Below are 23,933 nucleotides of genomic sequence, written 5' to 3' on the forward strand. Positions count from 1 at the left end.
GCAAGCACTCAGAGATTTCATCACCACCAAATCTGCTCTACAAGAACTCCTGAAAGAGGCTCTACACATATAAAGGAACAACCAGTACCAGCCACTCCAAAAACACACCAAATGGTAAAAGAGCATCAACACAATCAAGAATCTGCATCAACTAACCAACAAAACAGCCAGGTAGCATCAAAATGACAGTATCAAATTCACACATAACAATACTATCCCTAAATGTCAATGGACTAAATGCCCCAATCAAAAGACACAGACTGGCAAATTGGATAAAAAGCCAAAACCCATCAGTGTGCTGTATCCAGGAAACCCATCTTACATGCAAGGATACACAAAGGCTCAAAATAAAGGGATGGAGGAAGATCTACCAAGCAAATGGAGAGCAAAAAAACGCAGGAGTTGCAATTCTCATCTCTGATAAAATAGACTTTAAAGCAACAAAGATCAAAAGAGACAAAGAAGGACATTACATAATGGTAAAAGGATCACTGCAACAAGAAGAGCTAACGATCCTAAATATATACGCACCCAATACAGGAGCACCCAGATACATAAGGCAAGTTCTTAATGACTTACAAAGAGACTTAGACTCCCACACAATAATAGTGGGAGACTTTAACACCCCATTGTCAATATTAGACAGATCATCCAGACAGAAAATCAACAAGGATATCCAGGACCTGAATACAGACCTGGAACAAGCAAACCTAATAGACATTTACAGAACTCTCCACCCCAAATCCACAGAATATACATTCTTCTCAGCACCACATCACACCTACTCTAAAATTGACCACATAATTGGCAATAAATCACTCCTCAGCAAATGCAAAAGAACAGAAATCATAACAAACTGTCTCTCAGACCACAGTGCAATCGAGTTAGAACTCAGAATGCAGAAACTACCCCAGAACTGCACAGCTTCATGGAAACTGAACAACTTGCTCTTGAATGTTGACTGGATAAACAATGAAATGAAGGCAGAAATAAAGATGTTCTTCGAAACCAATGAGAACGAAGACATAAAATATACAAAACTTAACAGTGATTACAAGTACCTAAGCTGGTAATAAAGGTACCAATTAATGAAGAAAAATCGATATGTCAAAGGACAGGATAGTGACTACCTCTAATATGGTCAGAGAGAGGGGTCAGATCAGGGAATTTTCAGAGGACTTTTCAGGGAATTTACTGGGGGTGCTAGAAGTATAATGTATTTAGTTGTGTGAACCTTGAGACAGATGTTTATTTATCTCATTGAGATAGGTGTTTATTCATTAAACTGAGCATATATGTCATATGTACTTTTCCTACACAAATTGTATTTCACAATTTTATTTAAAAAGTGTGTTCCATTCTGAGGTGACTCTCCAGTCAGTTACATGAGACACACTTATACTCAAAAAGGTGTTCATTTTTTTTTTGAAATTCAATTTTAACTAGGTGTCCTGAATTTTATCTGGCAAATGTAAACCAATCAGAATAGCATGGTTAGATTACAAATAATACATATTTTTTAAAAGACAGGAAAATAAACCACAGATAAAATGCAATCTTAAAAGTCTTAGTTATTTCATTTCACATTCTATTAATATGATGAATTTGTTTCATGGTTTCTGACCTCCTGTGACTTCTTGTGCCCAGAGACTGTAAGCATAAATAGGCTACCTAGACACAAATTAACTTGTTTATAGGAAGGCAAAGAAGCTGACCATTATAAACACAGCATGCCTTTGAACAGGGAGTTTCAAGTCAAAAACAAATCTGAAAAAAAGTTAATTAAAAGCAATAATGTTTCTTTTATTATGTGCATTTGTTTGCACAGTAAAAGAAAGACAATCAAACAGGTAAAAAGGATGCTGTATTGCTCCCTTATGTACACAAAGAATTACACATCTGTCTAACAATGCTAACCATTCTGAAGGATAATTATGGATCAATGCTTTAAAAGAATATTCTGAATTGCCCGCAGAAATGGCAAGGAGAATTCAATTAAATTATTTGTAAAAGCCAGAGGTTTTTTGGTTTTTTTTTCCTATCCATCTGCTATTTGAAATGGGATGACCTTTCAAATACTGCTTGCTGTTCTCAATGCAAACTCTAAATAAAGAAGTGGACTGTGGCTTTTTTTTTTTTTTCCCCTCTCCACCAGGTTCAGCATAGACAGGGCATTTGTACTGACATTCTACACCACTCCAAAGAATGCAGATTTGGCTTCTGGAACATAAAAGAGGCATTTCAGGAATATAAATCAGGCTTTTGTCCCATGCCTTCAGTCATGACATTTGCCTTCTATCAGAAAGGTGTGCTGCTTCTGAGATAAGTGTTTGAGAACAAGCTACATGAAGTAATTTACTCCCCGGAGAAAAACTGCAAACCTCACCCCCAAACAAACGGCATAAAGTAAATGTGTTAGTGAAGAATCCTTTGTTAAACTACCTATGACAGGGGAGCTAAATAGAAAAGGTCAGATATTTAAGTTAACAATGGGCTCAAAACAGACCTTCCAACAGGTCTCTCAATAGACCTAGATTATCAATTAACAACTGCACTATTTAGACTATTAATAGTAATAAGCCATGCTTTCTTCACTGAGTATATATATATATATATATATATATATATATTTTTTTTTTTTTACATTGTTTTATTGCTCCCCTACTCCTTTTAATTTTTAAAGCATTTCCAGTTTGGTCCTTTGTGTTTTGTTTTTTTCTTTTTAAATTAGGATTTTGGACAAAATTCCATGTATTTTTCTTGATAAAAATATATCAAGCACATTTCAAAAGGTTCAAAAAATACAGAAATATAAAAAATAAACTATTACCACATCACCCAGAGAAATTGACGCTTAACAGTCTGGTGTTTATATTCCCAATCATCTTAATACATAGGTGTATCCAAAAATTAGATTATATTATATAACAATCAAAACTAATCAACTGCTTCATGAACATCTTTCTATGCCATAAATAAAAATCTATACCATCATACAAAAATTTTCATTAGACCTTTTAAATGTTGTATGGGTATCTGTGAATATGCACGGTTGTAAAATGTAACTTTTAAGCGGATTTATTTAAATACTCAACTACTTATGAGTACAGAGATTTACAACTTTTTTCACTGTCATAAACAAAACTGAAATTAACATCCATACACACATCTTTCCAGTTATTTCCTTAGTATTACTCTCCAGAAATAACGTAGCTGGACCAGAAGGTATAAACATTATTAGAGCCTTTTAGTTAATATTGCCAATCTGTACTACAGAAGTTTACTAAGCAAGGTACGTAGATTTCCCTAAACTATATAATACTGAGAAGTATCAGTTTTTTTGATAATTGTTAGTATGAGCAAAAATCTCATTATTGCTGTAATTATGATTACTTTGATAACTAATGGGGCTGAGAGTTTTACTGGTGTTTTATAACTCTTCCTTTGTGAATCATTATTCAGATACTTTTTAAATGATAATTTGTATTTTGAATTTTGGCCCATTTCTCTACAAGGTGAAAGCATTGTCTTAAAGTACCATTAGGATTTACGATAAATACACACACACACACACACACACACACACACACACACGTGCGTACCACACACATATATAATGAGAAAAATGCTACAGAAAATTTTAGTTTTAAAAATAATAAATACTCAGCATAACAAATTAAACAAAAATACATATATATGCCAGGCACAGTGACTCATGTTTATAATCCCAGTACTTTGGGAGGCCAAGGTGGGTCAATCACTTGAGGTCTAGAATTCGAGGTCAGCCTGGCCAACATGGTGAAACTCCATCTCTACTAAAAATAAAAAAAAATAAAAAAAATTAGCCAGGTGTGGTGGTACACTCCTATAATTCCAGCTTCTCAGGAGGAGAAGACTGACACAGGAGACTCGCTTGAACCCAGGAGGTGGAGGTTACAGTGAGCCGAGACAGAGCCCCTGCTCTCCAGCCTGGGCAAGAGAGTGAGACTTTGTCTCCAAAAAAAAAAAAAAAAAAAAAAAAAACACACACACAGATATGTATGTATGTGTGTGTGTACATAAATTTCATCTATATGTATATACATAAAATAAATCAATACTCTATTTCCAATTCCATTTCCCATTGGTAACTAACAAAAACAAAAACAACAGAAACAATTACTTGTTTATCCTTCTGCATCATTTTCTAGTTTTATATCAGTATAAACAAACATAAATTTTGATATGGAGTCATTCTTTGCTTTGTAATTTCAATGGTCTTAGACCATTCCAGTTAGTCAAATGATTAGACGCTACCATATCATGGACATGCGGGACATCACATATAGATGTATTTAGTTATTATTATTCTTTCCATAATATTTCATAGTATGGTTGTAGTATAAATATATTTAACAATCTCACTAGTCCTGTGCTGTCTTTATGTTAATGTTATTTGTCTTGATTTGTTTTAGTTTTTGCCACTACTAACAATGCAGCCAACATCTATAAATACACATTTTCACATCAGAGATTACTGACCCCCAAAATTAAGGTTGCAGAGTCAAATAGCAAGTGTACCATTAATTTTGATAAACATGTCCAAATTTAGCAATATATGAAAATCTTCCACTTCTAAGCACTTTTACCAAGCATGGATATTACCAATATCTTCCAATTTTTATCAGCTACTTGAGTGGAAGAGTATTTATTTCATTGTGATTTCAATTTGTATTTCGACAACTACTAGTGATGTTGAGCAGAGCTGCAAGTCTATTGGTCACTTAAATTTTCCCTCTGTGAATTCCCAATTAATATCCCTGGCCATTTTTCTCAAATGTGATATATAACTGCATGCCATCAGCGTATAATAATTCCTATTTTTCTAAAATTTATATTGTTCAATGTTGTACACTCATATATTTAATTCATCTGAATTTTTTGATTTTTATGGCAAAAAATAATGGACTAACATTTACAACTTACTGATGAAAAGCCAATTTTTATAGCATCTTTTATTATATAAACATACATTTCCCCAATGAATTGAAAAGACCTTTTTTTTCCTCTCTTTTTTTTTTTTTTTTTTTTTTTAAGACAAGATCTCCTTTTGTTGACCAGGCTGGAGTGCAGGGAAGTGATCTCAGCTCACTGCGGCCTCAACTTCCCAGGCTCTGGTGATCCTCCCACTTCAGCCTCCCAAGCAGATGGGACTACAGGCATGTGCCGCTATAACTGCCCACTGGGTTCTCCTTGTCTGCTGCCTAGACAGAGCCAATTTATCAAGACCAGGGAACTGAAATAGAGAAAGAGTTCAATTCACCCAGAACAGGCTGTATGGGAGACCAGCGTTTTATCAGTCCTCAAATCAGTCTCCTCTAAAACTCAGGGATTCAGGCTTTTAAAGATAATGTGGTGGACAGGGGGTCGGAAAATGGGAAGTGCTGATTGGTTGGGTGGGAGATGAAGTCACAGGGAGTTGAAGCCCTCTTCTTATGTTGAGTCAGATCCTGGGTGGGGACCGCAAGACCAGATGAGCCAGTTTATCCATCTAGGTGGTGCCAGCTGATCCGTGGAGTGTAGGGTCTGCAAAACAGCTCAAGTACTGAGCTTAGGTTTTACAAAAGTGACGTTTTGCTTAGGAGCAATTTGGGAGGTTAAGAATCCTGCAGTCTCTAGCTGCATGACCCCTAAACCATAATTTCTAATCTTACAGCTAGTTTATTCGTCCTGAAAAGGCAGTCTAGTCCCCAGACAGGAAGGGATTTGTTTTGGGGAAGGGCTGTTTTCATCTTTCTTTCAAAGTTAAACTATAAACTAAATTCCTCCCAAAAGTTAGTTCAGCCTACACCCAGGAGTGAACAAGGACACCTTGGAGATTAGAAGCAAGATGGAATCAATAAGGTCAGATGTCTTTCACTGTCATAATTTTCTCAGTTATAATTTTTGCAAAGGTGGTTTCACCCCCATGCCTGGCTAATTTTTTACATATTTTATCCAGATAGGGTTCTGCCATGTTGCCCAGGCTGGTCTCAAACTCCTGAGCTCAAGCAATCTACCCATCTTGGCCTTCCAAAGTGCTGGGGTTACAGGTGTGAGCCACTGTGTCCAGCTGAAAAGACACTTTTACTGAATATTAAGTTCATATATTTGGATCTGTTTCTCTTTTTGTTTCACTTATAAAATGTTATCGTGGCTAACAACATACTATTTTAATAAAAGTAACCCTATATTACATTTTAAATTTCTAGAAGAAAGAGTAAAAATAAAATATGTTGCCATTGTGATAAATTATATTAACATATCCATTTTACAGGAATGAACAACATTTCATAACAATGGAAACTATTAAGGAATATGAGTATGACTCTTCCGACAGATAGTTTTATCTCCATAATATTTTTCTTTTTTCTGTATAGGCCTTTCACCTTTTTTTGTTAAATTGTTACTAAGGATTTTATATTTTTTGTTTCCCAAATAAATTTTTTCTCTTTCTATGTAACTAGTTACGGAAAATATAAAGAAAAACTTTGACTTTTATATGTTTACTTTGTAATCATCCAGCTAACATGTTTGCTTAGTAACTGTGTAACGGAGTCACAAATTCTCTGAATATCACATGACAGTGAAGAGAACTGTTTCATTTGTATCCTTTTTTTCTTTGCTTAATTTTTTTGTTTGATTACAACAAGCAGAACCCTTAACACAGTGCTAACTAACAGTGCTAACAGCAAATATTCCTGTGTATTCTTCCTGATTTAATATGAGTGGCTTTTATATTTTACTGTTTAACCTAATGTTTGGTGAGAGGTCTTTATAACTATTCCTCATTGTGTTTAACTTCCTTCTATGCCCATTTTATTTAGCATACTGTTAGAAATTTCTAATACATTTTATCGCATTTCTTACTGGTATGCATATTGAGTTGAATAGAGTCCTCCATAATTTATACTCATGTGGAATCTCAAGTGACTTTATTTTGAAACTGGGTCTTTGAGGATATAATTTGTTAAATTACAGTAATTAGAGGTCATAAGGCATTAGAGTGGCCCCTACTCAATGACTACTGCCCTCATAAGAAGCAAAACCAGAGATACAGTTAGACACACAGGGAGAATACCACGTGAAAAACGAGGCAGAGACTGAAGTAATGTGTCTGCATGCCAAGAAATGCCAAGGACTTCTGGCAGCTACTAGAAGGTAGGAAAAGGCAAGTGAGGGCCACCCCTTCAAGCCTTTAGAGGCAGAATGTCCCTACTGGTACCTTGATTTTGAACCTCTAGCTTCCAAAACTGACAGACAGTAAATGTCTGTTATTTTAAGCCACTCAGTTTGGTAATTTGTTATGGTAGTTTTAGGAAATTAACAAAGCATCTGTTGTGTAATTATGTTATTTTAATCTTGTAATTAATGGTATAGATAAATATCCAATTCTGAACCAGTTTGTAATTTTTGAAATGAAGCCTATTCTAAACACTTTATCATGTTTTCATAAACAGATAGAAGCAAGTTGCTATTTTTAATTACAAATTTCCATATATGAAAATAAAGTTAGCATAAAATATTTCACTAGTGTTATTTATCTCAAGTTTTGATATAACATTATGCTACATTTGTACAAGTTAGCCCATTCTATTTTCTCTATAGTCTTGAATTGTTTAAGAACCATAGAGACTATCTGTTTTTTAAAGCTTTCGTATGTTACAAATATCTTTTAATCTTTAAAAGTACCTGTTTTAAAATATCTAACTTACATGTAAAACTATCTGGGCCTGATGCCTTTTTCCTAGTGGTACATCTTTAATAATTTTCCACTTTCTTCTATGATTGTTGGCATTAAATGTTTTTATTTTGCCTACTGGAATAATATAATATTGAATGTATATATATATATATACACATTTCTAAAGAATCATCATTTCTCTTAAATTTGAAAGTGAAAGGCTATAACAATTTTTTTGAAATCTAACCATACCAGTATTGATTTGCAGAGTTGACCAAGAAGCTAGGAGGGTACATACAGTCTTTTATCCAAATGACTACACATGCACTGAATCAGAAGAAGACAACTTCCAAGAATAAAAAGAACCATTCTTCACTCAAGGGAATAAGAGTAGTTCTCATCCCTAGTTAGAACCTCTAAACAAACCAAAGCAAATGTTTTCATTTGAATCATCAGGACCGTCACAATTAAAGGTAGATGGTTGGTCCTCAAGTCATTTAATACTCCCCTGAAGTCTTATCAAACATATGCCATAAAGTTTATGACATTTCCACTATGCTACAATAAAGCTTCTATTTTTTTTAAATACTTGACAAGTAAAAGTATATATATTTTCCCCTCACACCTGCACACATTTTAAAATATCTTCAACTTTTCCACAAAACAATTTTCTCTAAAACTCTCCCAGACTTCATAAACATATTCTTTTATTCATAGCAGATGGAGGAAATTAGAGTAACATATTTGCTCTAAAATCATTAGTGCTGCATCAGCACTTCTGATCTAAATGGCATTTCAAGGGGTTATTGTTACGTGGAGCAAGACTTGCTCTAGGCAGAAAAAGACATAAAACAACTTGAAAAATGAATCTTTTTTTTTTAACAATTCGCTTCTGCATCTTAATTTGTTTAACATAATTCTATTTGGATTTTAAATACAAATCAAAGGAAGAACAAACTGATCCAATTCTGTCAGGGTCATTCATACCTTGCTGACTGGTCAGCCCTCTGATTAATCATTACAGCTGCTTCTTAAAAAAAATAATGCTGTTAAAACTTACCATCAACTACTCGATTCTCTAGAAGACTGAAAACATATTCTTACTTCTCAGAGATATCTGAGAGGCTGATAAGTCTGCTCTTCAGCCTCATGAAATGCCTAAAAGAAAACTGTTTAACTGGTGAGCTTCACATGGCTGCCACTCTGTCCAAGAGCTAAAACATCCCTGGCTGAAGAATGAACCAACCTATGGGTGCTTCTTTAGCCCATACTCTATTAAGTCTACTGTGGAATTAAAAAAAAAAAGTTTAAGATCCTACACACCTGGAAAACATGATTCTGTAGACATAAGAGAAGCCCCAGAGAATAAAACAAGACAGCAACAATCATACTTTGTATTTCTACACTACATTACAATTTTCAAACTACTTTCATGACACTTTTCTTATTTTATCCTCACAGTAAATCTATAATGGAAGCAGGATAAAAGAGGAAGGAGACATAAATATAGAACTTCAGAGATGAAAGCGACATTAAAGACATCAATAACCTTCCTTACAGATAAGAAAATGGAGACCAAGGGGAAATAAGAGCCTTTGCCTTGTTTCCGAGCCAGGCAAGCAAGGCTAATGAAGTGAAGGCTTGTCACCACGAGTTGCAAAAAAGAGTCACAAAAAGAACACAACAAAGAGAAAGATGATAGAAATAAAGGACACTAATTTGGATTTAATGTAACTTTTTTAAAAATAAAAAAGGAAAAGCAATTCTATTGAATCCGGGTTTGAAATGCAAAGTTGGTCTCTAGGGATCACTTGGCTATGGTGGTTTTATGCCATTACCAGATCCCTTAGAGAAAAATGTTATTTTGAAATTCATAGTTTCCAGTAAATATGTTCAAGCCTCTGAAGAACATACTCCTGTAGGTGTAAATGGTATATACACATATACGCAAAAGCTTGAAAACACGACTTAATTACTGAACAAAGTCTAAACATTCTATAGCTCAGTTAGGAAGCTAAACACGCATCTCACACCCACCAACTCTCCACCTGGCCTCCACACACCAGCCCCGCAAGTCCTAGTGGATTCCCTTAATACTGTGATCTCTCTATCATAGAACATGGGTTGAAAATCATCTTTCCTTTAAATGAGAATATATTAGAACTATATATATTTTTTGTTACAGCCTTCTCAAAAATATATTTCAAGCCATACATAGGCTATTGTCCTGGCATCTTTTATTTAACAGACAATTGCTATTTCCAGCTTTTATTTAACAGACAATTGCTATATTCAGTCCAGAATATTCTTTAAGATCTGCATCTAGGATATGATCTTAATTATAATACAAGACAGTACTACATGGATGAAGCTAGAAGCCATCATTCTCAGCAAACTAACACAGGAACAGAAAACCAGACAGCGCATGTTCTCACTCGTAAGTTGGAGTTGAACAATGAGAACACATGGACACAGGGAAGGGAACATCACACATCAGGGTCTGTCGGGGTTTTGAAGGCAAGGGGAGGGAGAGCATTAGGACAAATACACAACGCATGAGGGGCTTAAAACCTAGATGACAGGTTGATAGGTGCAGCAAAACACCATGGCTCACGTATACCTATTAACAAACCTGCATGTTCTGTGCATGTATCCCAGAACTTAAAGAAAGAAAAGAAAGGTGCAAAAGTAAAAACACTAAAAGTGGAATCAGTATTTAAAAAAAGAAATTGAAAGTGGTGATAAAAGATCACATCAGGGTTAGAGGACAAATCCCTGTGTTAGAATGAACACTTAATTTATTATCAGAATGCACAACAATTACCTTGACATTTTAAAACAGCATTTTGTCACCTTTTAAATGTCTGGGAATAGAGGAGGTGAAAATACCATGTCTGACACACTATGGAAAGTTTCATAATTCTCCTCAAAACGGAAGAACAAATATCTCTATTTCCATTCCAGATCTGCACAATATATTCTTGCATCCCATTTGGTCTGATTCATTTACATTTTGCTGAATTCTGTTTTTGTCCATGTTCATCATTCAAAAGATTTAAAAAATTCAACAACATCAAAAAGCCATCAAAAGTTGCTTTCAGATGAAATTGCAAAGAAAATAAGCACATGAATTAGTGAAGCAACTTCCAAGTTATACAACTGTGGCACTTACATCTTTTCTCATTTTGTCCGAGAATTAATTGTACTGCTGAAATTAGACATCCAGACTACTCCATGCAGACAGAAGCCCAGGCCGGAAGCAAACTCTTTGAATAACAACACTGCCTTCTGATTCTTTTCACATGGCTACATTTTTGACATTTCCTTCAATATTCTACCCGGTTGCAGTGTGACTATGACAAAAGATTTCTGTAGGCATGACTGGCACCTCTGCGGTAAATGGCAGGGAATGGAAGTAGGCAACGATTCCCTTTAGTAGCTCCAAAAAGCCCACAGGCACTCTGCAAACCTTTTGCATACATGCTCTTAAGTAAAGGATGTGATAAATGGAAATCGTGCTGACAATTTTAATCACCTGACAGATGATTCTATGATCTACTATAACTTTATAATGGCAAAGCCACTGACACACAAGACTGACAGGCATATACCCTCTCTCTGCCTCTAAGGCTTTTAAATGTTTATTTGGGGGGTTTACACGTGGATAGAGATGACCTTAACACAGAATTTATTGAATCTATCCAAGGATACATTATAAATGACTAAATCTAACTAGGTGGAATTTTCTTGGTTTTTAATTTCTAGGCTTAAATCACTTCCCTAGGCTCTAGAACTTTCTCCCAGGAGACATCAAGTGTCAGTAATCAAAGAGAGTCCAACTACAGTCAGTGCAGCCAAAAGTTCTGCCTACAAGGTAGCGATTAGGGTCCAGCAGTCTCTTCTGGAAATGCCAGTTATTGCTCTGTCTTCCCTTTTGAATTTCTCCTTAATACAAGAATGACATATCATTTTTATCCTATCAGATTAGAGAATATTATTTAAAATAACACTCATAGTTAGTAAGAGTGCAGAGAGAGATGCACTCCTAAAATGATGCTGTGAGAATGTAAATTGGAATAAGCTTTTTGGAAAACAATCCAACAATATATATCATGATGTTTTATCTTCCTGATATTACTTGCGTATACTATTGCATATTTTTAGTCTTCAAAAGCCAGAGTTTTAAAACTCTGTATGGCATTGTGTTATGTGAATATACTATAGTTTTCAATTAATTTTAGTTGATTTCAGTTTGGGGTATTATAAATAATGCTCCACTGAACATCTTCATAAATACACATTTAACTCACATTCTGTTTATTTCTTAGGATAGATTCCAAGTGAAAATACAGTGGTTGGCAAGGCTTATATTCAAGTATAATTTTGTCCTTGTAATTATGGAATTGGTAGCAGCAAACCAATTCCTAAGCTAGAATTCACCATCATTTACTAGGAAAAGATCTATGGTGGTAAAAGCAGACCCTACTTATTTACATAGCCTTACTAATGGGCAATTCACCAGAGAAAACCAAACCAGAGAGCAAATATGACTGAGTAACCATTACACAGAAAGAAGAAGTCAGGTCCTACCAAAAAGGACATTCATTTCGGGCAACAGCAGCAGCCTGCTGAGTTAGTTGTAATCCGCCCCAGAACCCCTTCCCAAGTTCGTTGATATGTGACACCCATGACATATTTTTACCATCACTGGTTGGTATGAATTTGCCTTTCCTTGAGACCTGATAAACAATCTGATTTGTTGAACTGAAAAGCCAGAATGTAGTGAAACCCTACCCTGTAGTTGGCAAACTTTTTACCTCCCTAGTGAAAAGCTTGAGTACAGAAGTTACTGTCTGGAGGCTGTTCTAAAGGAAAAACAGGATTGGCCCTAAAATTAAAATCCCCAGACTTTAGGAGCCAATGAATGATGACATACCACTTTTTAATCCATCACTTTGCAACATATTTAAAATGTTAAGACTCATTGTTGGCAAGGGAACAGTATTTCCCAAAGCTAATTCCATGGGAAAAATGTTTTCATGGTCAGAAGAGTTTGGGAAAGAGTGATAGTGGAACAAAGTTCAAGTTGAACTTTTAATGTGTTATTACCAACTGTGAATCTCCATGGGAGGCTGTAGCTAGTACCATTTGTAAACTTCTTCAACCACAAATTATTCCTGTTTTATGTTGCCTCTTGTTTCTGGCAGCTGGGTTTCTATAGAGCATAGTAAGGGAGAGCATTCTATGGAACATGCTTTAGAGAATGTTTCTCTAGGTCAGCAGTTCTCATTTCGGTCTCAGGATCCATTTATACTCCTAAACGCTGTCGAAGGCCCCAAAGAGTTTGTGGTTACATTGGTTATATCTATGGATATTTACCATATTAGAAATTAAAACAGAAAATTTTCAATACACTATAAATTTCTTTTAAAATGACCGTAATAACCCATTACATATAAATGTATGTATTTCCCTAAAAAAAAAGAGCTTGTGAGAAGAGTGGTGGTATTTCAACATCACGTTAATATTTAGCTTAATAGGAGACAGGTGGATTCTCCTATCCATTTCTGCATTCTGCTGTGAATACTTTTAGGGTTAAAGTATGCCAAAAAAAATCTAGAAGGAGTATTTTAATCTTTTCAAATAACTGGATGTTTTTCTCAAATACTGCATCAAAACTTAATAAATGATAGTTTCTTTAAAAGTTAGTTGGATTGTAGAACCTGAAACCACATCAAGAAACTTTTAGTGCTGTTATGTGAAAATCTATGTTCTATAGGGCATTTTGAATGGATCCTTTCCCCATGCAAAATTTTGTGACAGCATACACTGTTCTGGACAAAAATATTGGGTCACTGGATTATGCCAATCTTCCAAATGTTGATACCTTTCATTGCATGATGTAAAGTAGAATTACATTTGTAATATCATCATTAACCTTATTAGAAAAGTCTTTAGTTACTGGGAAGTTGTCAAATTCATGGTGGCATATCCAAGTTTTCCAAAATTTGAATTTTTGCTTGGAAGCTTGAATTTTATCTCTGTCAACAAATACCATCCAATGGTTTACTTCAATTGACAGACTCACTTTGTGCATTTTAAAGAAAATAGGGTAAATGTCTGAGCTTGCATAATTATATTTTATCTTTCAATGGTTCTTTCTTGTAGAAAAATCGTGTCCCATATAAAAGATAGTTGGTTCATTTCACAACTCAGTCTCACAAGTGCTTTTCCTTAAGACAACCATGATATGTCAGTGTTCAGCACTTCTTTCTGCATTCTTCCCATTTCAGCATACAGAATACTAAAAAAAAAAAAAAAAAAAAAAAACTTCAACAATCAAAATGCAATTTAATTAATAACTTTCACTTTTCATCAAAGATATCCCCAGAAGAAAGTTGGCTTTTATGCCGGGCGCGGTGGCTCAAGCCTGTAATCCCAGCACTTTGGGAGGCCGAGGCGGGTGGATCACGAGGTCGAGAGATCGAGACCATCCTGGTCAACATGGTGAAACCCCGTCTCTACTAAAAATACAAAAAATTAGCTGGGCATGGTGGTGCGTGCCTGTAATCCCAGCTACTCAGGAGGCTGAGGCAGGAGAATTGCCTGAACCCGGGAGGCGGAGGTTGCGGTGAGCCGAGATCGCGCCATTGCACTCCAGCCTGGGCAACAAGAGCGAAACTCCATCTCAAAAAAAAAAAAAAAAAAAAGAAAGTTGGCTTTTTATTTTTATTTTTTAACCATAGTGCATGACAGTAAAAAATAAAAGGCCAAAAGTACTCGTTCGTGCCATCATCTTGATTCATGCTATGGTGTCAGTAGTTTTAAAAAACATTACTTTTGCATCATTAACAAAAATATTAACCTAGTGAAAAAGAAAAAGAGCAACTTAGTACTGTAGTAATATAGTTTCTACCATGCAGACTCCCTCAAAGGATCTCACGGATCACCAAGAGATCCTTTGTGATCCTTTGAGCACTGTGGTTCTAGATTCAAAATGTGGTCTTTGCCGGGCATGGTGGCTCACACCTGTAATCCCAGCACTTCGGGAGGCCGAGGCAGGCAGATCACCTGAGGTTAGAAGTTCGAGACCAACATAGCAAAACCCTGTCTCTCCTAAAAATACAAACAAATTAGCCAGGTGTGGTGGTGCATGCCTATAATCCCAGCTCCTCAGGAGGCTGAGGCAGGAGAATCACTTGAACCCAGGAGGCAGAGATTGCAATTTAGCCGAGATCATATCACTGCACTCCAGCCTGGGCAACAGAGTAAAACTGTCTCTCACACACACACACACACACAACCTTAGCTTGAAACACAGCTGCACAAAAATATTTTCTTTCTTTATATCTTTTTTCTATAAGCCTTTTTCTATTTTAAAATCTTTTTGTTACTTTTTAAACTTTTTTGGTAAAAACTAAGACAAACACACACACACACACCCAATTAAACCTACACCCAGATGGGATCATCAATATCATTGTCTCCCACCTCCACATCACATACCACTGGCAGATCTTCAGGGGCAGTAACGGGCATGGAGTTCTTACCTCCAATGAAAACAATGCCTTCTGGAATACCGCCTGGGGGACTTGCCTGAGACTGTTTTATAGTTAACTATTATTTAATAAGTAGGAGTATATGCTAAAACATGACAAAAAGCATAGTATAGAGTTCATAAACCAGTAGTCATTTGTTATCATTATCAAGTATTACGTACTGTACATAATTGCATGTGCTACACAATTGGCAACACAGTAGGTGTGTTTACAGCAGCATCACCACAAGCATGTGAGTAATTCATTACGCTATGACATTAGCACACTACAACGTCACTAGGCAACAGAAACTTTTAAGCTCCATTATAATTTTAAAGGACCGGCTCATATCTGCAGTCTGCCATCGACCAGACCACTGTTACGTGGCACATGACTGTATAAACAACGGGATACTACTCAGCATTTAGAAAGAAGGAAATCTTGCCATCTGCAACATGAATGAACCTCGGTAACATTATGCTAAGTTAAATAAGCCAAACATAGAAGGACAAATATCATATGATCTCACTTCTATGTGGAATCTAAAAAAGTTAAAGTCAGGGAAGCATGGGGTATAATGTTGGCTGCCAGGGGCTGGTGTATGGGAGAGGAAAAAAATGGGGAGGCATTGGTCAGAGGGTACAAAGTTAGTTAAATAAAATAAGTAAGCTTTGGAGATCTATTATCCAGCATAGTGACTATAGTTAATAATAATTTATACTTGAAAATTGTTAAGAGGTTAGATCTTAAATTGCTAAGAGAGTAGCATTTAAGATCTACTTTCACCAGAAACATGTATGAAATGATGGGTATGTTAATTAGCTTGATTTCATCATTTAGCAATGTATACATATATCAAAATATCACATTTTACAATGTAAATATATACAAGTTTTATTTGTCAACTAGACCTTAATAAAGCTGTGGAGAAAATGCATATTGCTGAAACCCACCATGGGCCTACTCTAACAGAATAGCTGAGGAGGAGGCAGGGCTACCTGGGCATCAGCACACGTTGTACACTGTATACTTTGCACAGAGGTATACAGTTGGTGAAGATTTAGGCTTGATGTTTGCAATTTAAACTTATTGCCTATGTGAGTCTTGGGTACAGTAGAACTTGACAAAGTGTTCAGCAGTTATTCTTAAACTTCATGTGCATCAGAATTACCTGTTTTAGGGTAGAAAATATAAATTTCTTCATGCTATGCTTGACCTACCTAATGAGAAACCTGAGCATCTGTATTTTCAAGGAACTACATAGCCAATCCTGCCACCTACCAAAACATGAGAGCCGTTTTTCTAGACTAAGAATAGTATAGCTATCTATAAGAAATCAACTCAACAAAAGCTGAAGACAACACACACACGGCTTAGGAAACTCAGGCATCATTTGGACACAGTCTATTTAACAGCTATAAATTTGTCTTTTAAAATAACCCATTTTTAAAAAAAAATTCCAGCTTTCCATAGTTTTCTGTTATTATACTTGTTTTCATTCTGTCAGTATGGTATTGAATCTCAACCTTGTATGTTATTTCACCAACATCTTGAAATTTATTTAGCCATATTTTTATGGTTTTACATGAATGCTTACTATACATAGTCCGATATTTTTTAAGGTTTTATCTTATGTAAGATTCTTCAAGAGAAAAGACAAACTTAGTTTACTGTCAAACTACCAAATTGACGCAGATTTTTAAAAACCATTCAAAGTTTCATGTTACACACTTAACATAAAAAATACTCAATGTAAATGTCATGTCTGGTAATGATCCTATTCCTGGGATCTTTTACATGAAACAGAGTGGGTAGGAACATTCTATGGCTGCCAAAACAGGATTAAACACATGGAAACAAAGAAACAAAAGCACAACTCACCCCTTCCCAGACAACAGGGAAACATGCAGACAAATCAGTGATTTTCCTTCCAGCTAACCACTGGAGTAGAGACATGTATTGTAACAATTGTAGAGGCACTGGACTTAAGAAGAGGCAAAATAAAAACTAGGTTACAATGTTGTCCTAGATGCGAAAATGCCAACTCTGCCAGTCACTCATGAAAAGAACACAGCCCCAGGCAACTGATATTGATACATTCAAAGATTATAGTTATCTATGATTACAGAACAGCGTTTCATAAACTCTATGTCAGACAGAACAACTTCTTTTTTTTTTTTATTTTTGAGATGGAGTCTGGCTCTGTCACCAGGCTGGAGTGCGGTGGCACTATCTTGGCTCACTGCAACCTCTGCCTCCCAGGTTCAAGTGATTCTCCTGCCTCAGTCTCCTGAGTAGCTGGAACTACAGGCACACACCCAACGCCCGGCTAATTTTTTTTTAATTTTAAGTAGAGATGGGGTCTCACCATGTTGGCCAGGATAGTCTTGAACTCTTGACCTCATGATTCACCCACCTTGGCCTCCAAAAGTGCTGGGATTACAGGCATAAGCCACCACGCCCAGCCAAGACAGAACAACTCATTAATGGACTGTTAAGAGTTGTGAGAGAATAAAATATTGGAGGTCATTCTAAGGTCAAATTAACTTTAAAAAGCATGAGTTATACAGAATTAATAAAATTTTTTGACTGTGGAACTTCTCAGAGCCCTTCTGTACTAATGTACATTACACCTCTCCAAGAAAAGAAAAACAGGCAGCATGTTTCAAACTTTTGATACTTGGATACTTTTTAATTTAGCTTCTCACTGGGCTAGAGTTCCCTGGGACACACCCAGGGAAATATTGACACAGACAGGTCAAATAATTAAGGCAAATGCTCAGGTATATACCTGAGCTGCGTAGAAGAATTTAGACACCACAGAAATGGTGAAGGCATGCCCAACAGCCAGCCCCACTATATGAAGTCCCTTAGCCTTTCTCCATCGGCCTCAGCTCTGAAAGAAAGATGATGCTTATTAGCAAAGTGCCTTGGGATGGTTAGGCAAGAAACACTAAATAAGAAGCAATTATTACCCTCATTACAGGGTAGATGATCTAATAAACCATCTCAATTACTTACAAAGTTTGGAGGCCTGCTATTTTTTTTTTCCTTTTAACTACACTCCAATTTGACCTTAAAAATCTACACTCAAAGGAACTTACAGGAAATATCCTGAAACCATAACACAGAACTTTCTGATTGGACCTCTGTCTGCTTGCACATTCTCAATGACTGCCAAATGCCTACAGATAAAATCCAAATCTCTTAACCTGCTGTACAGCTCTCCATCTTTCAGGAGCTATAGAGTTTATGATTAAGATCATGGTCTTTGTAAGTAGACAGACATGGTTCACATGAAGGCTCCACTTTACTACATCTGAAGTTATTTCTCTTCTCTAAGCCCTAGATTCTCAAAGCATGGTCCATGAACTGGCAGCATCAGCATCATTTGGGGCTTCCTAGAAGTACAGAAATTCAGGTTCCATTGAAAACCTACTGAATCAGAATCGGCATTTCAACAAGATCCTCACACTATAGTTTAAGAAGAACTGCACAAATTCTCATACCCTTTGACCAGCTCATCTGCAAATTGGAGATAATAGTAAAACTGGAGATGGCATTCATCTTCTGCTCCTTTGAATCCATCCTCAAGTCCTAAGGATTTCATCATCTATATACCACTCCAATGTGCTCACCTCTCTCTTTCCCTTCAATACCTTAGGCCAAGCTGTTCTCATTTCTCTCCAGATGTCCTGCAGTGGCCACTCAACTCACTACAATGCATCTCTTCTTGCTTCCCTCTATTCTGTTTCACTTACTGCAACCAGAGAGATCTTCTAGGAAAAGCAAACGTGATCAGAGCTTCCATTAGCTTTCAAAATCAAGGCCAAAAGCCTTTTACAGAACTACCACCTCTGCTGAGGGGGTCGCTTCCCACACCTGTAAATCTTATCTTCCATCATGCTTCACCTGGTTTCTTCTGCTCCAGAAGCATTGGTAAATTCTTTCCGTTCCTTGAACTAGCCATTCTCCTTCCCAATACAGAATATTCGCAAAACCATCCTCCTGGCCATCAGTGCCTTCCCCTCAACTCTACCTGGACTGTAACTCTTCCTCAGTCTTTAGATGTCAGCTTAAATGCCATCTCCTCTGAAAGTTTTCCCCGAACCTCTCCCCAGCAGCCAAACACACTGCCTGACCTGTTGCCTGTGCCCCAGAAATATTTGTTGAATAAATGAAGGAATTAATGAATGTTCATTCATATGGTTATTGTGACAATCAAATGGATTGAAACCTATAAATCATTTAGAACAGTGCCTGGCAAAGAAGAAGAGTTCAATGCTGTACCAATGGTAATATGTTTTGAATATTAGTAGTGCTAAAAACTAGACCCCAAGCAGTACTTAACAGGGGACAATTAGAATCACCTGGGAAATACTAAACACCTCAATGTCCATGCTCTGCTACAGACCAATTAAATCAGAATCTCTAGAGGGTGGGACCCAGGCACCTGAGGATTTTTATACTCTACAAGAGATTCCGATGTGCAGCCAAGGTGTGACTGCTTTACCCTTTGTCTCACTGTGGTCTCCCAGCCTTCCAGAGAATAGCATACTAGTGTCAAGAATAGTCCTCATTACTCATGGCATGAGTCTATGGCCCTCAGAAAGGAACAGTAATATGAATACACGTAGTAAAAATTCAGTAGTTCATTTCCCCTGGCCCCACGACAGCAGCCAGATGGTGGAACTCTCCATCTATTACCCAAGCCAGAAGGAAACCTTTCTAGGAAAATCCAAGTTGCCTGAGCTGCTGCTGGGAGGAAGCAGAGTAACACATGAAGATGACTCTGGTCCTTTGGGTTAAGTGATGTCTTAACAAAACTCATCAAGATTCCATTATAAATCTATCATAACTGTTTTGTTGAAGCCATTGCTTTATGGGAGCAATTAATTCCAACTGATAAAAAAAAAAAAAAAAAGGTGAAAACTCCTGAGTGTTCAGTCAGGCACCAAGAAATAGGTAAGCTGAGAAGCATCTGCCCTTACCTTCTGTCTTCTTCACTACTCTCACTACTCAAGTAGTTGGAGTGTCAAGAGACCAAACTGTACTTTAAAGGCCTCCTCTTCCAAATAACCAATCTTCTGCTATGTAAACACATGATTAAGAACAGATATATTTGTACTGTATTTCTCACTCATTTTGAACTTTTCAAAATGTGATATTGCCAAAGAAGCTTTATCTCTTTTAAGGGTTTAAAACACACACACACGCACATCCTTGGTTTGAAAAACAACATAGAATGCAGGCCTCACACAATCTGAGAACCATTTACAATTATAACCTACCAAGTCAGAGCTGATACCAAGCCAACACAAAGGCCTCAGAACTGTTACAAAAGGAACAGAATTGCCCTCTGGAAATAATACCCCAGTGGGCTAAATTCCCCTCCCCCTGCTTCTCCAAGGTGGTAAATTGCAACAACAAAAAAAGCATGATTCATGAATATAAATTTTTCTTGGCTTTTAAAATCATACACTGGCATAGTCCTCCCCGAACTTCAGCCAAATGAGCACACACAGATAATGACAATTTTACAATGAGTGGTTCCAGGACACAGGCTTTTCAAGATTCTCAAATGAAAGGCACTATAAAAAAGAGAATTATTATTATTATTATTTCAAGCACCCAGAAAAACCACAATCAACGATTAGCCGTAACAATTAAACTAACAATAGTACATCTGGAATAAGCTCCGTGGTAATATGTACTTCATGCTTAATAGTTCAAATTAATTCAATCTGATGGTGTTAGACATACCAGCGAGGAGTTGAAGAGCACCAAAATTCACATTAGCTTCCACTTCAAAAGATATTATGAAAAGAGAAGGAAGGAAATGAGGCTATAAACAGCAGTGGTAAATACGAAAGGCTCAGAGATGATATGGTTAGGAATAACTCTCAGCTATTAGGAATTCAGTGATGAAAATATGAAGGCTGATATTTCTATCCTTGCACATTCCTTCCAAGTTGAAGACTGAGCTACCCATCTGAGAGTTAGATCTGAAACCCTAAAATCAGGGCCATTATATTCAGAGAAGAGGGTGTCTTCTTCATTCCGCTCACAGCATCCTTTCCTAGTCCCCTATCAATACTGTGGAATAAATGGAGGATTTATCATTTTCAGGTTAAAGATTAAATAAGAAAAGGGAGCAGGGGTTGGGGACGGCATAAAAGGTGGGGTAGTTATTGCCTGATTACCTTATTTGTTTCATTCCTCCTTGAAGATTTACTAGGTAACTGCCTTACACTGTACTCTCCACTGTAAATTTTCTCTAAGGCAGGATTTTTCAGCCTTAGCACTGTGGACATTTTAGCCTAGGTCATTCTTTGCTGTCAAGGGCTATCCTGGGCATTGCAGGATGTTTAGAAACATCCCTGGTCTCCACCTTGTAGATGCTAGTAGCATCCCCCACCCACAGTTGTGACAACAAAAATGTCTTCAGACATGACCGTAAGTCCTCTGGGGGGCAAAATCATACTGGATGAGAACTGCTACTTTAACCTTTTTTTTTTTTGAGATGGAGTCTCACCCTGTTGCTCAGGCTAGAGTACTGTGTTGTGATCTCGGCTCAGTGCAACCTCTGCCTCCAGGTTCAAGTGATTCTCCTGCTTCAGGCTCCCAAGTAGCTAGGAATACAGGCACGAGCCACAACGCTCAGCTAATTTTTTGTATTTTTTAGTAGAAACGGGATTTCACCATGTTGGGTAGGCTGGTCTCAAACTCCTGACCTCAAGTGATTCACCTGTCTCGGCATCCCAAAGTGCTGGGATTATAGGCAATGAACCACTGTGCCCAGCCAACTTTAAGTCTTAATTCACTCATTTTTGGGCATCAGGAGGAAAATCCGGAGTGCAGACTCCCCTCTAGACTCTTCTTCCTCATTAGAGATGAGCACAGAATGTACTGCCAGCTGTGTGCAAAGCAACACTCTTCCCAGGGCATGCTGACTCCTCTTCCTAACACCTTTTGCACATATAGGCTTGTTGGGCATAATACAAAAATTTGGAGCCTGGCATTCTTCAGTTCATTGTGCGGGAAAGAGTTAACATAGAGCAGGCCCGAGATGGCCTATCTTAGAAAGCCCGTTTGCAGTGTTGGCCTTTGATTGGCAACTGGGAAATTGAGCTGGTAAACAATTCCCTACACTGACATAACATTTTTCCTAAATTACACAGCAGCCACTATGCCTCACCCGTTTGTACACACAGTGTGGTTTATGCTGAACACTGCTTTTTTTCTGGGAGTCTGGAATGTGAGTATGTGGTAGGCAGATCAGCTCCCAGCAGTAACCTTGGGCACTGAGTCTCTAATGAGTCGCCTTAGTAGGCAAAACTTCACACTTGTTGTTGCAGCTTGTTGCTTAAGGAACTAAGCATCCTGTGTGACTACACTGGAAGAGGGTTCTTAGAAGCTTATTCCTGATTTCTCCAGACTGCACACCATGTACCTTTTCCCCATACTGATTTTACTTTGTATTTTTTTCGCTGTAGCAAACCACAACCAGAGGATAACAATGCTGAGTCCCAGGAGTCCTCCTAGAGACTTACAGAACCTTGAGAGTGCTCTTGGGGGCCACAAGTACAGATGCTCATTCAACATTCTACTGTGTGCCTCTATTTCTAGACACAGCAAAGAATTAAACTCCCAGCCCTCACAGAACTTATGTGGTAGCAGCCAGCAAAGCATTCATTCTAGCGTATTTCAAGTTTCTTTCATAGAAAACAAGCCCTGTGGCATCTCTTTTTTGTTTTTATAACAGCTTTTAAAAGATATAATTCACATGCCATACAATTAATCAATCTAATGTGTACAATTCAAGATTTATATTCATAGAGTTGTGCAACCATGACCACAATCAATTTCAGAACATTTTCATCACCCCATAAAGAAACCCTATATCCATTTACAGTCACTACCCATTGTCTCCCAATCACCCAGCCCTAGGCAACCACTAGACTTTCTGTTGCTATGGATTTATCTATTCTCGACACTTCGCATAGAGTCATACAATATGTGGTCTTTTGTGAGTGGCTTCTTTCACTTACCAAAATGTTTTCAAGATTCATCGATGATGTAATAAGTATCAGCACTACATTTCTTTTTATTGCTGAATAATATTTCATTGTATGGATATACCACATTGCATTTATCCATTCATCAGTAAATGGAAACTTCTGTTTTTTCTACTTTTTGGCCACTATGAATAGTGCTACTATGGACATTTGTATGCAATTTTTTATGTACATATGATTACATTCCCCTTGGATAGACACCTAAGTGTGGAATTGCTGGGTCATATATAGGTTTAACTTCTTAGGAAATTTTCAAACTGTTTTCCAAAGTAGCTGCATCACTTACTTGCCAATAGCAGTGAAAGAGAGTTCTAGTTTCTCCACATCCTTGCTAACAGTTATTATCTGTCTTTTTGTGTGTGTGTCTCACTCTGCAGGAATACAATCCAGCCTGGTGAGTAGCTGGGATTACAGGCACGCCCTACCATGCCTGGCTAATTTTTGTATTTTTAGTAGAGATAGGGTTTCACCATGTTGGCCAGGCTGGTCTTGAAATCCTGGCCCCACCCACCTCAGCCTCCCAAAGTGCTGGGATTATAGGTGTGAACCACCTCGCCCAGCCTTATCTGTCTTTTTGCTAACAGCCCTCTTAGTGGGTGTGATGTGGTACCTCAT

The 23,933-nt window shown here is 37.1% G+C and overlaps 1 protein-coding gene across 6 annotated transcripts in view; it reads right to left on the reverse strand.

Moving 5' to 3' along the window:
• Nucleotides 1–23,933, reverse strand: part of FHIT (fragile histidine triad diadenosine triphosphatase) — a 1,474,674-nt gene that overhangs the window by 967,389 nt on the left and 483,352 nt on the right. The gene's annotated exons all lie outside the window — the stretch shown is intronic.

The sequence above is a fragment of the Saimiri boliviensis genome, chromosome 8, assembly GCF_048565385.1.
Source record: "Saimiri boliviensis isolate mSaiBol1 chromosome 8, mSaiBol1.pri, whole genome shotgun sequence".
Lineage (NCBI taxonomy): Eukaryota > Metazoa > Chordata > Mammalia > Primates > Cebidae > Saimiri > Saimiri boliviensis.